Source organism: Bos mutus, chromosome 2 (genome assembly GCF_027580195.1).
Source record: "Bos mutus isolate GX-2022 chromosome 2, NWIPB_WYAK_1.1, whole genome shotgun sequence".
NCBI classification, from domain to species: Eukaryota; Metazoa; Chordata; class Mammalia; order Artiodactyla; family Bovidae; genus Bos; species Bos mutus.
In genome coordinates this window covers 121,404,700-121,421,124 of record NC_091618.1, presented here as the reverse complement: position 1 = coordinate 121,421,124, position 16,425 = coordinate 121,404,700, and the positions used below count along the sequence as shown (strand labels likewise).

Below are 16,425 nucleotides of genomic sequence, written 5' to 3'. Positions count from 1 at the left end.
CACTTTCATGCATTAGAGAAGGAAATGGCAACCCACTCCAGTGTTCTTGCCTAGAGAATCCCAGGGACAGGGGAGCCTGGTGGGCTGCTGTCTCTGGGGTCGCACAGAGTCGGACACGACTGAAGCGACAGCAGTAGCAGCAGTCTTATTGATAACCTATATCCACTTTAAAAAATGTACAATGTGAGAGTTGCAAGTTAAGTTTTATTAGGGGCAAAATGAGTACTGCAGCCTGGGAGACAGCACCTCAGATAGCTCTGAGAAATTGCTCCAAAGAGAACGGAGGGAAGGATAAGTGATTTTGATGAATGGAGAGTACATGCAATCAAGCACATATTTTTTTCAGAAAGTTTCTGCTAGTCTTGTGAAGCTTCTGCTAGTCATGAGAAATAGTCCTCACCATGAAGGGTTTTAGTATTTTAGTAGATATGAAGAGATAAAAGAGTAGGGCTTGTAAAATCAGCTCCTGAAATATTTAACTATCTGAAGACCTGTCCTGCCATTTTATTCCAGAGCACAAAGTTCCTCATTTCTTCTATCCTCCCTGAACTCCTTCAGGGGGTGATAAAGGCCAGCATCAGCATCATATGATTTAATCCTTGAAGAGATACATGTTAAGCACCCATATTGTTATTGTTGTTGTTGTTCAGCCACTAAGTCGTGTCTGACTCTTGGACTGCAGCACGCCAGACTCCCCTGTTCTCCACTAGCTACTGGAGTTTGCTCAGATTCATGTCCATTGAGTTAATGATGCTATCGAACCATCTCATCCTCTGCTGCCTTTTCTCCTTATGCCTTTAATCTCTCCCAGCATCAGGGTCTTTTCCAGTGAGTCATTTCTTCAAATCAGGTGGCTAAAATATTGGAGCTTCAGCTTCAGCACCAGTCCTTCCAATGAATATTCAGGACTGATTTCCTTTAGAATTGACTGGTTGGATCTCCTTGCAGTCCAAGGGACTCTCAAGAGTCTTCCCCAGCACCACAGTTCCAAAGCATCAATTCTTTGGTGCTCAGGATTCTTTATGGTCCAGTTCTCATATCCATACATGACTACTGGAAAAACCATAGTTTTGACTAGACAGACTTTTGTTGGCAAAGTGATGTCTCTGCTTTTTAATACACTGTCTAGGTTTGTCATAACTTTCCTTCCAAGGTGCAAGCTTCTTTTAATTTCATTGCTGCAGTCACTGTCTGCAATGATTTTGGAGCCCAAGAAAATAAAGTCTCTCACTGTTTCCATTTTTTTTCCCCATCAATTTGCCACAAAGTGATGGGGCTGAATGCCATGATCTTAGTTTTTTGAATGTTTAGTATTAAGTCAACATCCGCTGTATACTCATAAAAGCAAGAGAGTTAAAAAAACATCTATTTCTGCTTTATTGACTATGCCAAAGCCTTTGACTGTGTGGATCACAATAAACTGTGGAAAATTCTGAAAGAGATGGGAATACCAGACCACCTGACCTGCCTCTTGAGAAACCTGTATGCAGGTCAGGAAGCAGCAGTTAGAACTGGACATAGAACAACAGACTGGTTCCAAATAGGAAAAGGAGTACGTCAAAGCTGTATATTGTCACCCTGCTTATTTAACTTATATGCAGAGTACATCATGAGAAATGCTGGGCTGGATGAAACACAAGCTGGAATCAAGATTGCTGGGAGAAATATCAATAACCTCAGATATGCAGATGACACCACCCTTATGGCAGAGAGCAAAGAAGAATTAAGAGCCTCTTGATGAAAGAGGAGAGTGAAAAAGTTGGCTTAAAGCTCAACATGCAGAAAATGAAGATCCTGGCATCCGGTCCCATCACTTCATGGGAAATAGGTAGAGAAACGGTGGAAACAGTGTCAGACTTTATTTTTCTGGGCTCCAAAATCATTGCAGATGGTGATTGCAGCCATGAAATTAAAAGACACTTACTCCTTGGAAGAAAAATTATGACCAATGTAGACAGCATATTGAAAAGCAGAGATATTATTTTGCCAACAAAGGTCCATCTAGTCAAGGCTATGATTTTTCCAGTGGTCATGTATGGATGTGAGAGTTGGACTATAAAGAAAGCTGAGTGCTGAAGAATTGATGCTTTTGAACTGTGGTGCTGGAGAAGATTCTTGAGAGTCCTTTGGACTGCAAGGAGATCCAACCAGTCCATCCTAAAGATCAGTTCTGGGTGTTCATTGGAAGGACTGATCCTGAAGCTCAAACTCCAATACTTTGGCCACCTGATGTGAAGAGCTGACTCATTTAAAAAGACCCTGATGCTGGGAAAGATTGAGGGCAGGAGGAGAAGGGGACAACAGAGGATGAGATGGTTGGATGGCATCACCAACTCAATGGACATGGATTTGAGTGAACTCCGGGAGTTGGTGATGGACAGGGAGGCCTGGCATGCTGAGGTTCATGGGGTTGCAGAGAGTCAGACACGACTGACAACTGAACTGAACTGAGTTTTAAGTCAGCTTTTTCACTCTCCTCTTTCATCTTTATCAAGAGTCTCTTTAGTTACTCTTCACTTTCTGCCATAAGGGTAGTGTCATCTGTGCATCTGAGATTATTGATATTTCTCCCAGCAACCTTGATTCTAGCTTGTGACTCATTCAGCCTGGCATTTCACATGATGTACTCTACATAGAAATTAAATAAACAGGGTGACTGTATGCAACCTCGACATACTCCTTTCCCAGTTTTGGACCAGTCCATTGTTACATGTGCAGTTCTAAATGTTGCTTCTTGACCTGCCTACAGCTTTCTCAGGAGACAGGTAGGGTGGTCTGGTATTTCCATCTGTTTAAGTTTCCACAGTTTTTATGATCCACACAGTCAAAGGCTTTAGCGTAGTCAGTGAAGTAGAAGTAGATGTTTTTCTGGAATTCCCTTACTTTTTCTTTTTTTTTTTTCTGATTTTATTTTATTTTTAAACTTTACATAATTGTATTAGTTTTGCCAAATATCAAAATGAATCCGCCACAGGTATACATGTGTTCCCCATCCCGAACCCTCCTCCCTCCTCCCTCCCCATACCATCCCTCTGGGCCGTCCCAGTGCACCAGCCCCAAGCATCCAGCATCGTGCATCGAACCTGGACTGGCAACTCGTTTCCTACATGATATTTTACATGTTTCATTGCCATTCTCCCAAATCTTCCCACCCTCTCCCTCTCCCACAGAGTCCATAAGACTGTTCTATACATCAGTGTCTCTTTTGCTGTCTCGTACACAGGGTTATTGTTACCATCTTTCTAAATTCCATATATATGCGTTAGTATACTGTATTTATGTTTTTCCTTTTGGCTTACTTCACTCTGTATAATAGGCTCCAGTTTCATCCACCTCATTAGAACTGATTCAAATGTATTCTTTTTAATGGCTGAGTAATACTCCATTGTGTATATGTACCACAGCTTTCTTATCCATTCATCTGCTGATGGACATCTAGGTTGCTTCCATGTCTTGGCTATTATAAACAGTGCTGCGATGAACATTGGGGTACACGTGTCTCTTTCCCTTCTGGTTTCCTCAGTGTGTATGCCCAGCAGTGGGGTTGCTGGATCATAAGGCAATATACAAGCAACTCCTACAGCTCAACTCCAGAAAAATAAACGACCCAATCAAAAAATGCGCCAAAGAACTAAATAGACATTTCTCCAAAGAAGACATACAGATGGCTAACAAACACATGAAAAGATGCTCAACATCACTCATTATCAGAGAAATGCAAATCAAAACCACTATGAGGTACCATTTCACACCAGTCAGAAGGTCTGCGATCCAAAAGTCTACAAATAATAAATGCTGGAGAGGGTGTGGAGAAAAGAGAACCCTCTTACACTGTTGGTGGGAATGCAAACTAGTACAGCCACTATGGAGAACAGTGTGGAGATTCCTTAAAAAACTGGAAATAGAACTGCCTTATGATCCAGCAATCCCTTACTTTTTCTGTGATCCAACAAATGTTGGCAATTTGATCTCTGTTTCCTCTGCCTTTTCTAAATCCAACTTGTATATCTGGAAGTTCTTGGTTCTTGCATGTACTGCTGAAGCCTAGCTTGAAGGATTTTGAGCATTACCTTGTTATCATGTGACATTAATGCAATTGTGCCGTAGTTTGAATATTCTTTGATATTGCCCTTCTTTGGGATTGAAATGAAAACTGACCTTTCCAGGCCTGTGACCACTGCTGAATTTCCCAAATTTGCTGGCATATTAAGTGCTGCACTTTCACAGCATCTTCTTTTAGGACTTGAAATAGCTCAGCTGGAATTCCATCATCTCCACTAGCTTTGTTCTTAGTAATGTTTCCTAAGGCCTACTTGACTTCACACCCCAGGATGTCTAGCTCTTTGTGAGTGAGCACAGCATCTGGAGCATTAAGAACTTTTTTGTATAGTTCTGTGTATTCTTGCCGCCTCTTCTTAATAGCTTCTGCTTCTGTTACATTTCTGTCCTTTATTGTGCCTATCTTTGCTTGAAATGTTCCATTGATATCTCTAATTTTCTTGAAGAAATCTCTAGTCTTTCCCATTCTATTGTTTTCCTCTATTTCTTTGTACCTATCACTGAGGAAGCCATTCTTATCTCTCCTGGGTATTCTTTGAAACACTGCACTCAGATGGGTATATCTTTCCTTTTCTCCATTGCCTTTCACTTCTATTCTTTTCTCAGCAATTTGTAATACTTTTTCAGACAACCATTTTGCCTTTTGGCATTTATTTTTCTTGGGGATGGTTTTGATCACTGCCTTCTGTACTATTTTACATCCCTCTATCCATAGTTCTTCAGGACTCTGTCTATCAGATCTAGTGTCTTGAATCTATTTGGCACTTCCACTGTATAATCATAAGGGATTTGCAGACCTACAAGACCTTCTAGGACTAATACCAATAAAAGATGTCCTTTTCATCACAGGGGATAGGAATGCTAAGTAGGAAGTCAAGAGATACCTGGAGTAATGGGCAAGTGTGGCCTTGCAGTACAAAATGAAGCAGTGCAAAGGTGAACAGAATTTTGCCAAGAGAATGCAGTGGTCTTAGCAAACACCCTCTTCCAATAACTCCTGAGATGACTCTATACATGGACATCACCAAGTCAATACCAAAATCAGATTGGTTATGTTCTTTGCAGCCAAAGATGGAGAAGTTCTATACAGTCAGCAGAAACAAGTCTGGGAGCTGACTATGGCCTGGATCATGAACTCTTTATTGAAAATTTCAGACTTAAATTGAAGAAAGTAGGGAAACCAGTAGGCCATTTAGATATGATCTAAGTCAACCCCTCCATCTAGAATCCAATAACTTTTTTACTAGTTAAGGTATTACTCCTCTTTTGTCTCATTCTATGCAGTGATAATATGAAAATTAAAACATATAATCTACTTACCTCAGATTTTTCATATCAAGATTCACAGTATGAATATTCATAAGTACATTTAAACAAGTTATCAAATCAAAAATAAGAATAATGCTTTTTAAATTTAAATACATATATGGTACTATGGTGTTGTGTTGTGGTGTATACTCCAACTGTAGTGTACACAGAAGACTCAAAAGAAGATTTGAGTTGGGCATGACTTACTCAAGTCATGCTTAAGACTCAAGCCATGACTTACTCAAGTCATGCCCAAGACTTACTTGAGTCTTGACTCAAGACTCAAGAGAAGACTCTTGAGAGTCCCTTGGACTGCAAGGAGATCCAACCAGTCCATCCTAAAGGAAATCAGTCCTAAATATTCATTGAAAGGACTGATGCTGAAGCTGAAAATCCAATACTTTGGCCACTTGATGCGAAGAACTGACTCATTTGAAAAGACCCTGATGCTGGGAAAGATTGAAGGCAGGAGGAGAAGGAGACAACAGAGGATGAGATGGTTGGATGGCATCACCAACTTGATGGACATGAATTTGAGCAAGCTCCGAGAACTGGTGTTGGACAGGGAAGCCTGTTATGCTGCAGTCCACAGGTTCGCAAACACTCATACATGACTGAACTGATGGTACTGTAGTCTTTTTAATCCTTTTCTATAATCTCATGCTCCAGTCTGAGAACTAATTATGTTTCTCATGGATCTTCAGTATCACATGTCAAGCATTTAACTTGTTTAAACCAGTTTCAGCATGTTCGTATTTCCAGGAAGCTAATTTCTTAAGCATCTCAATTGTTTAATATATCTGCTATTGTTAAGCTGTTTTTGTAGAGATGTATCTGAAAGCCCCTACTTACTTTGAAATTATTGCCTGTTTCACCAAATGAGTTACAGAACTTGGTTCAGTACAGAAATTTGTTTCCGTTTTGATTTGATAAACCTCTGTATCTGATCTCCAGAGCTTATTTTAATACTTTTACATGAGATTGTCTGACACTTATATAGTTATTTAAAACTCTGTGATTAGGAGTACAAGGTGTGTAGACAGATCTGAGTTTGAATCCCAGTTCTGCCATTAATTTGTCATATGGTATCTGCCATTGCTTAATCTCATTGAACTCATCTCCTCATCCAAAAATGGAGAAAGGAATTGTACCTAAAACCTGAAAGAGATACATTACCAAACTTTATAATGACTTTGCTCCCAAGTATTTTGCTGCTAAGTCACTTCAGTCGTGTCTGACTCTGTGCGACCCCATAGATGGCAGCCCACCAGGTTCCCCCGTCCCTGGGATTCTCCAGGCAAGAACACTGGAGTGGGTTGCCATTTCCTTCTCCAATGCATGAAAGTGAAAAGTGAAAGTGAAGTCGCTCAGTCATGTCCGACCCTCAGTGACCCCAAAGACCGAAGCCTTCCAGGCTCCTCCATCCATGGGATTTTCCAGGCAAGAGTACTGGAGTGGGGTGCCATTGCCTTCTCCACCCAAGTATTTTAGAGGCCCACTATTAGGTTAATATTAAGGAACGAGAGAGACATTGTTGACTAAACAAAGCGTGGTGCATTGAATCAGGACTGAGGGTGGCTACGGACTGCAACAAGATGTACCTGGTGTTTAAAACACTCAAAGTAGTAGCAGCTGTGCCCAGTGGAGCAGTAAAAATAATGAGAAGTGCTACACACATTATACTTCACCCAAGGGACCCAAGAAAATATTTTACTGGGGAAAGCATTTTGCATGGGGTTCGAGGACCCACATTAGTAGGTAATGGCTACCACACAAGGGAACTTAAGAATTGTTATAAATGAGATCATATCTATAGCCCATAGGCTAACAATACCTAGGAAAATTCAAGTTGCATCTATGAAGATATAATGTGACATGAAAGTCAGTCGTGTCCAACTCTTTGTGGTCTCAGGCTCAGTAATTGTGACACACAGGCTTAGTTGCTGAGAGGCATGTGTAGTCTTCCTGGATCTGGGATCAAATCCGTGTCCCCTGCACTGGCAGGCAGATTCTTATTCACTGTACCACCAGGGAAATCTGGAACCTCATTTTTAAATAGAGTCTATCATCTGTGGTTTTTTTGAAGTTGGGCTTTTGTGTATAAGCATCTTGTTGTTCAGTTGGTAAGTCATGCACAACTCTTTGTGACCCCATGGACTGCAGCACTTCAGGCTTCCCTTACTTCATTATCTCCCAGAGTTTGCTCAAACTCATGTCCGTTGAGTTGGTGATGCCATCCAACCATCTCATCCTCTGTCACCCCCTCTTCTTATCCTGCCTTCAATCTTTCCCACCATTGGGGTCTTTTCCATTGAGTTGTCTCTTCGTATCAGGTGACCAAAGTACTGGAGCTTCAGCTTTAGCATCCATCCTTCCAATGAATATTCAGGGTTGATTTCCTTTAGGATTGATGGCTTTGATCTCCTTGCTGTCCAGGGGACTCTCAAGAGTCTTCTCCAGCACCACAGTTTGAAAGCATCAATTATTCAGTGCTCAGCCTTTTTGTGGTCCAACTCTCACATCCATCCTGGCATAATATGGTTATAATATATAATAATAGTGTACCATTGGAGAAGACTCTTGAGAGTCCCTTGGACTACAAGAAGATCTAACCAGTCCATCCTAAAGGAGATCAGTCCTGGGTGTTCATTGGAAGGTCTGATGTTGAAGCTGAAACTCCAATGCTGTGACCACCTAATGAGAAGAGCTGACTCACTTGAAAAGATCCTGATGCTGGGTAAAATTGAGGGCAGGAGCAGAAGGGGATGACAGAGGATGAGATGGTTGGATGACATCACCGACTCAATGGACATGAGTTTGGGTGGGCTCCTGGAGTTGGTGTTGGACAGAGAGGCCTGGCGTGCTGCGATTCATGGGTTTGCAAAGAGTCAGACACAACTGAGTGACTGAACTGAACTGAATGTATGTATTGCATGTACTCAGTTGCTCAGTCATGTCCAACTCTTTGCAACTGCATGGACTGTAGCCCAACAGGCTCCTCTGTCCATGGGATTTTTCCAGGCAAGAATATGGGAGTAGATTGACATTTCTTCCTCCAGGGGATCTTCCTGACCCAAAGATGGAACCGACATTTCTTTCCTCTCCTGTGTTGGCAGGGTGGATTCTTTACCACTGAGCCATCATGCACTATGTAAATTTGTGTAACAGGTTATAAACTAGCTACACAACCATTATTTTTACGTTTATAACTAACTTCATTTTGACCACAGAATTTAGTTCCTTCCTCCGGATTTCCCAGTCCTTATACTACCCACACCTGAAGTCCTGCTTGACTCTCTCAGCTTCATCATCTCACATCCATCCAGGCAATCAGTTTTGGCAGTCAACTGATTCATTTTTCTCAATGTCTTACATTTGTCTTTTGTAATCCATTACTTTGCCATCCTGCAGTTTATATCCTTCTCACTCATTTCTGGGCTCTTCAATTGGTCTCCCAACTGACCTTCCTGCCAATCCTCATTCTACCCCCACATGCTGCAGGACTGAGCTTTATTTGATCATGAACTTTATTTGAGCATACAATGCCAGCAATTTCCACTTTATGCAAAATAAATTCAAAATTACTCATCCTAGCCCCTCCACATACTGGCTTCCATGTACTTGAATTCTTACTGGTCTTGTACGCGTTAACCATCAGCTCCTGTCCGATTGACCCAAGCTATCATCTTCACATTTCTCCCTTCCTGATTTTCTGCAGGTTATGCCTGGAATGAAACTCCACCTCCTCTATAAAGTGAGTTCTACAAACATCAGTCTTCTGAGAGTTCTCACTCCTCTGAACTCTTAGAGCATTTACTGTTAACATCATTCATTCAGTAATGAATCATCTTGTTTCACTGTAATTCCTTTCTGTTTTTTCTTGTATCTTTTAACTGTTCTCATTCCCTTGTCTTGTTTCATAAAACTAGATTATAAGCTCACAAATTAAATCCTTGCCGTCTTCATTATTTAGGACACCTAATACAAAAACTGGGCTCAGTAATTACATTCTCAGTATTTTTATTTTGCTTTTGGATAGATCATCATAACCAAGAGGTATAGTGTTAAGTCATTTTTTCACATTGTTACCATTTTTTTCTTTATTTAAAAAGATAGGATCACAGAGATAAAATTTGAGAGAAATAAATTGATTAGTCCAAATGGACATAAATTCTCAAAAAAAAAAAAAAAACTCTAGCCATGTTCTTTTACTGACATTAATTTCAAATAATGACCATTCATTAACATAAGTTGCCCATTGTTTTACACTACAAAAGCAAAGAGTACATTTTTTCTTTCTCTGTTGACATCCCAGAAATTTAGAATTTTAGTATCGCATATCTGTTTTGAGACTATAAAGGGGGTTGCAGTATGATAGTTTCAAGGAAAACAGTGTGTTCTTAGTAAACTACTGTTAAAGGCATGGAGATGAATGAATGTATTTTGCCAAGTACAACATTGAGAAGTGCTCCAATGAAGCAGTGAGCAGTTTCCACTCTAGGGGTTTACCTTAATCTTATGAAAACCTCCACCCAGGCCCCCAGCTTTCTTTCTTTTTTCTTTAAGCTCCCTGTTTTCTCTTTTTCCTCCCAGCTTTATTATAGTGACAAATAAAATTTATTCACTTCCATCTTCACTTCCCCTAAAATTGAGTGATGAGGTCTACATGCACACAACAGATATGAATGTTTTATCCTTGATTCCAAACATGCACGAAGGTTTTGCTTTCTCTTCTGACATCGATCATACCTCAAATCTGCTCTGCTGAACAAACTTCCAGTGTCATCCTTGTACTCACCTAGCATCTACACCCTAGGCAGACTGTGATTTGTACTTAGCCTTGACTCTGAAAGCCACACTGGCCTCATCTCCTCAAGAACTGATATGACACTTCTTCATTTTTATTTTTTCAAACCAAATGCCTGGAAAGGTTTATCAATCTGTTAAGTACCACAGCAAGTTGGAAACAAACCTAGACTGGAATTCTATTAATTCAGGAAGCATAAAATATTAACTCTAAAGTATATTGACGTATCTTGGTTACATATATTTATATATGTATGTGTGCGCTATATGTTTAGTTGCTCAGTCATGTCCAGCTCTTTGCAACCCCATGTCTTCTTCCAGGTTCCTCTGTCCAAGGGGATTCTCCAGGCAAGAATACTGGAGTGGGTTGCCATGCCCTCCTCCAGGGGATCTTCCTGACCCAGGTTTCGAACCCAGGTCTCCCACATTGCAGGCAGATTCTTTACCATCTGAGCCACCAGGGAAACCCTTATATATGTATATGTAAATATATATTTGTATATCTGCTGCTGCTAAGTCACTTCAGTCGTGTCTAACTCTGTGTGATCCCATAGACGGCAGCCCACCAGGCTCCCCCATCCCTGGGATTCTCCAGGCAAGAACAATGGAGTGGGTTGCCATTTCCTTCTCCAATGCAGGAAAATGAAAAGTGAAAGTGAAGTCGCTCAGTCGTGTCCGACTCTTAGCAACCCCATGGACTGCAGCCCACCAGGCTCCTCCGTCCATGGGATTTTCCAGGCAAGAGTACTGGAGTAGGGTGCCATCTCCTTCTCCATGTTTATATCTACTCATATATAAATGGCTCCCAGAAATGTAATTTTCTTAACCAGTTAAGTAATTAATGACTAAATTCATACTAAATGAATAAATAAATAAGTAACCTAAGGATGTAATTAGTTCACTTTGAACATCAATCTTTAGTGGAAAATATGAAATCTGTTAGCCTATCAAGTATTTGGCAAAGACTTCAATGAATGCTAAACCTCTTTAAAGATTGGTAAACTATATATATTATCATGTATTCTTTGTGATGACAAAGAAAGATTCCTTTTAGATCATGGATGAAAGTGAGATTAAAACTTTTTAGTTTTATAATTGAAATTTGGCTGTGAATCACACAAACTTAATATTTTAGGGCCCAGCCTATTAACCAACATTAAAGTTAAAGGGCTGTCTAACTGCTTTTAAGTAGTTAATAAAAGAAGTGCAATTGACCATATAATCAGAAACTCAGATTCTTACAGTTAATTATCAAAGACAATGACAAAATTAAATACTTAGTCTGATTCAATGCCTGTGGTTTAAAGAAGCTAGGATGTTAATATGTTTTAGCTATAAACGTAGTCATCAGTATCTCCTTCAACTACATATATATGTCTCCTTCAACTATGTATGTAGAAGTATCTCCTTAAAAATGCTGTCAATCAAAATGTGCTTCCTGGCTAGATGGCAGGCGGGCAAGACTGCTGGGTATGCAACGTCCTCAAATCCACAAGCAAGAGAGCAGGTCCTCTGTGCCTCTTGGGCCTCTGGTCCACACCATGGCAGATTCTGGGTGCCTCTGGGCCCCCGGCTGCTGACTGACTTCTCACTCACCAGAAAGGGATTTCTCCTGTTTGCTGAGAATATATTGTGCCTGGTGATTCTGATCTGCTTTAGTGCCTTGACATCAGGGTACTCCTTTTCAGTGACAGAGATGATATTTGCCACTATCTTTGTTGTCTACATGTGTGACCTGCACACCAAGATACAGATCATCAACCAGCCTTGGAGTGATTGCTTCTGAACACTTGTAGTGATCATCCTCTACCTGATCACCTCCATTGTGGACTGTGGTGCTTGTCAAGAGAGGAAACAACTCCAAAATCACAGCGGGGGTATTGTCCTTATGCGCTGCGTAACTCTTTGATTATGATGCCTATATTACCTTCCCCTTCCCTGATAGCTCAGTTGGTAAAGAATCTGCCTGCAATGAAGGAGACCCCGCTTCGATTCCTGGGTAGGGAAGATCCCTGGAGAAAGGAAAGGCTACCCACTCCAGTATTCTGGCCTGGAGAATTCCATGGGCTGTATAGTCCATGGGGTTGCAAAGAGTCAGACAGGACTGAGCAACTTTCACTTTCACTTGTTGCTGCAAAGACATATAGCAGCCCCTACTGACCCTGCAGATGGCTGGATATAGGTGAACTGTCTTCATTTCTCTCAGCAACCTGCAAATAAACCTTGAAATAACTCCTCCCCACTCTTACAACACTCCCAGTCAACTCCCAGGCTCCTGTTGAGGTAAAAGTGCCTTTATCATAAGAATTTGTCTTCTAGCCTGCCAATCAATGCTCCTGGGTATGTCCGCCTTTATGGGTGTGCCTAGGTCCGCCTTCTGCAGTATCCAGACAGACATCAGTTCTGCCTGGACAGTGCCCCCACCTAAGAAACAAAATGACAGAAGAGGGTACCTCAGATTTGAGACTATAGGCCCCATGTTGTAACCCACTCTAAATAATACCCTCAGGGTATATGTGGGGTGAAGAGTGTTCTGTAGGGGAATAAATAAATACGAGGCAGATTATTGAGCTTCCCAAGTGGTTCTAGTGGTAAAGAACCCAGTGGCAATGCAGGAGACATAAGAGATGCTGGTTAGATCCCTGGTTTGGGAAGATTCCTGGGAGAAGAGAAAGGCTACCCACTCCAGTATTCTTGCCTGGAGAATTCCATGGACAGAGGAGCCTGGCAGGCTATGGTCCATAGGGTCGCAAAGAGGTGGACATGACTGAAGCGATTTAGCATGCACACATGCAGATTATTAGAAAAACTATTACTGCTATTGGCTGTAATACTGAGATGCTATAATATCAAGCATTTTCATTCATTATTTTCATCCTTAAAACAACTCATTAGAACTGATTCAAATGTATTCTTTTTAATGGCTGAGTAATAGTCCATTGTGTATATGTACCACAGCTTTCTTATCCATTCATCTGCTGACGGACATCTAGGTTGCTAGTTCTAATGAGGTGGATGAAACTGGAGCCTAGTATACAGAGTGAAGTAAGCCAGAAAGAAAAATACCAATACAGTATACTAATGCATATATATGGAATTTAGAAAGATGGTAACAGTAACCCTGTATACGAGACAGCAAAAGAGACACTGATGTATAGAACAGTCTTTTGGACTCTGTGGGAGAGGGAGAGGGTGGGATGATTTGGGAGAACGGCATTGAAATATGTATAATATCATATATGAAACAAGTCGCCAGTCCCAGTTTGATGCACGATACTGGATGCTTGGGGCTGGTGCACTGGGACGACCCAGAGGGATGGTATGGGGAGGGAGGAGGGAGGAGGGTTCAGGATGGGGAACACATGTATACCTGTGGCAGATTCATTTTGATATATGGCAAAACCAATACAGTATTGTAAAGTTAAATAAAATAAAATTAAAAAAAATTATCAGAGATGTTAAAATGACAAAAAAAAAATAAAACAACTCAATGAGGTTGCCACTATTAATTACATTTTGTATGTGAGCAAACTGAAGCTCATAAATGATGGGTGACCCGCTTAAAGTCACAGAACTGTTAAATGGCAGAGTTGGGATTCAGGCCTGGGTCTTTCTAGTTCTAAAGATTACATCTTTTGATTATACCATACTTCTAGAATACAGTTTTTCTAAGATTGAGGTGGAAAAGACTGAGGATAAGAGAATGACAAAGTAGATAACGTAGTCAGGCATTTATTTGAGACTTGAAAAAAATGACATAAATAACAGAAATGGCAGAAAACACATGTAGTTATATGGTGAATAACAAATACACTTAGTTATAGATTGAAACAATTTGCTGCTTTTAACTTTATAAATCTTAACAGCTTCCAAGATTTATACTTAGGTAACCCATTCAGCCACACATGCTCACTCTGCTAAGCATCGAAAATGAGAAATACATACAATTCATCAAAGAAGAATTTAAATTTTGCTTCAACTGGACTTGGAATTTAAATAGATGTGTTGAACTGAGGGCATACAGTTTAGGATTAGCTATTCCTTGGAGCACATGCGTATGGAACAGTGGTCAGACCTAGAATAACACTCATGCACCAGATTGGCAGCAGTTTTGACTCAGCAGATAAGTAGACTTGAGTGCCTAATCATAATTGCTTGGCTAATGATGTATGTGTTTAATTGGATATCTGTAATGATTAAGAGCAATTACTGTTTTTCAAGTATTATATTGAACCTAGAGCAGATATATTGCAAACATTATTAAGGTAATAATTGCTCGGTAAATATTTCATTTTTATAAGCACATTGTGCTTACTCTTAAAAGGCTCTAGAAAATTGGTTTTTAATACCAATGGTTCCATTATTCAGGCATTACTTCCAGGAATGTTATGAATATTTCATTTGGAATTTGAATGAGAGCTGTCTTTTTATCTAAGGTACCCAAAGTAATTCCATTCTGAATTCATCACCTTTCCCCACTCCTCTCCAAATGTGCACTGCCATTTTAGGAAAGGCGCCAGTATTGATAGCCTTAACTCAGACTTCTTTTTTATTACCATTCCCCTCCCCGCCCCTGGGCCATCCAATTAATCAAGTCCACTGACTTCCCGAGACCTTCTCCCTCTTATCCATTCTTTATCTGCAGCCACAGGGATCGTTTTAGAATAAAATTTGAGCATGTGAGCTCTCCTGCTTAAAGTCATTTAGTGGTTCCTAGTCATAACTCCTTTTAAAATGCTTATAATGCCCCCACCACATGGTGCCTGCCTAATTGCCACCCTTACCTGATGCCACTCCAAGCTGTGTCATTCTGGACTCCTCTCACTTCCTTGAATCTGCATTACCTTGCTCTACTTCTGAAACTTTGTCCCTGTTTTCCTCTCTGTCTTAAATAGTAGTACTCCTGCTTTTTCCACCAAGTTCAGCACAAATCTCCTTCCTCCATTAAGCCATTACTGACTGGGCTATGTGTTCTGTGTGCTTCTAAAGTATCCTATATTTCTGCTACCACAAACCCCATCACCTTTCATTTGTGAACTCTCATTTACTATAATATGTATATATGTATATGTATATATGTGTGTGTATATATATATATATATCTGGTGCTGGCCTGTAATAGATGTTCAATAATTAACTGCTAAATTAAGAGTGAAATTTGGGTACAATGCTGAAAAATACAATTTGAGTATCACTAGGGAGCAAAATGGTGAGATTTCTGAAAACTATATCATAATCATAAAGACAAGAGTATAAGATTAACAGATCCAAACTACTATACATGAAATAGATAAGCAACAGGATTTACTGTATAGCACCAAAAAATTCAATATCTTGTAATAACCTGTAATAGAAAAGAATGTGAAAATATCTATATATGTAACTGAATCACTTTGATATACACCTGAAACTAACATAATATTGTAAATCAACTATATTTCAATTTGAAGAAATATAAGGCTATGGTTTTTCCAGTGGTCATGTATGGATGTGAGAGTTGGACTATAAAGAAGGCAGAGCACTGAAGAACTGATGCCTTTGAACTGTGGTGTTGGAGAAGACTCTTGAGAGTCCCTTGGACTGAGGAGATCCAACCAGTCCATCCTAAAGATTAGTCCTGGGTGTTCATTGGAAGGACTGATGTTGAAGCTGAAACTCCAATACTTTGGCCACCTGATGTGAAGAGCTGACTCATTTGAAAAGACCCTGATGCTGGGGAAGATTGAAGGCAGGAGGAGAAGGGGATGACAGAGGATGAGATGGCTGGATGGCATCACCGACTCAATGGACATGGGTTTGGGTGGACTCCGGGAGTTGGTGATGGACTGGGGGGCCTGGAGTGCTGCAGTTCATGGGGTCGCAAAGAGCCAGAGCCAGACACAACTGAGCGACTGAACTGAACTGAACTGAACCGAATGTAACTGAAAATTTTATTCAAGAGAGAACTGAGAGTAAACAGGAAGTCTGTCCCCAAAATATGAAGGGTTCTCAGTTGGAAGAAGTACTATACTTTTTCTGAAATCCTTTAGAAGAGCACAGCAAGATCAGTAGCTAAAAGATTGAAGGATACTCCAACTAGATATAAGGCATAACTTTCTAACAGAGCTATCTAGTCATAACCATGATGCTTCAAAAACAGCCTAACTTATCACTGGAAATTGTCAAGTGGAGTCTGACTAATCATCAATTTGGGATTCTTACAGAAAGTAATCCTGCATAGATTTGAGACCAAAATAGAACCAGTACCATGGC

The 16,425-nt window shown here is 40.4% G+C and overlaps 1 protein-coding gene and 1 pseudogene across 2 annotated transcripts in view; one reads left to right on the top strand and one right to left on the bottom strand.

Moving 5' to 3' along the window:
- Positions 1–16,425, bottom strand: part of PPP1R1C (protein phosphatase 1 regulatory inhibitor subunit 1C) — a 122,802-nt gene that overhangs the window by 84,778 nt on the left and 21,599 nt on the right. The gene's annotated exons all lie outside the window — the stretch shown is intronic.
- Positions 11,715–12,355, top strand: LOC102278092 (proteolipid protein 2-like; annotated as a pseudogene).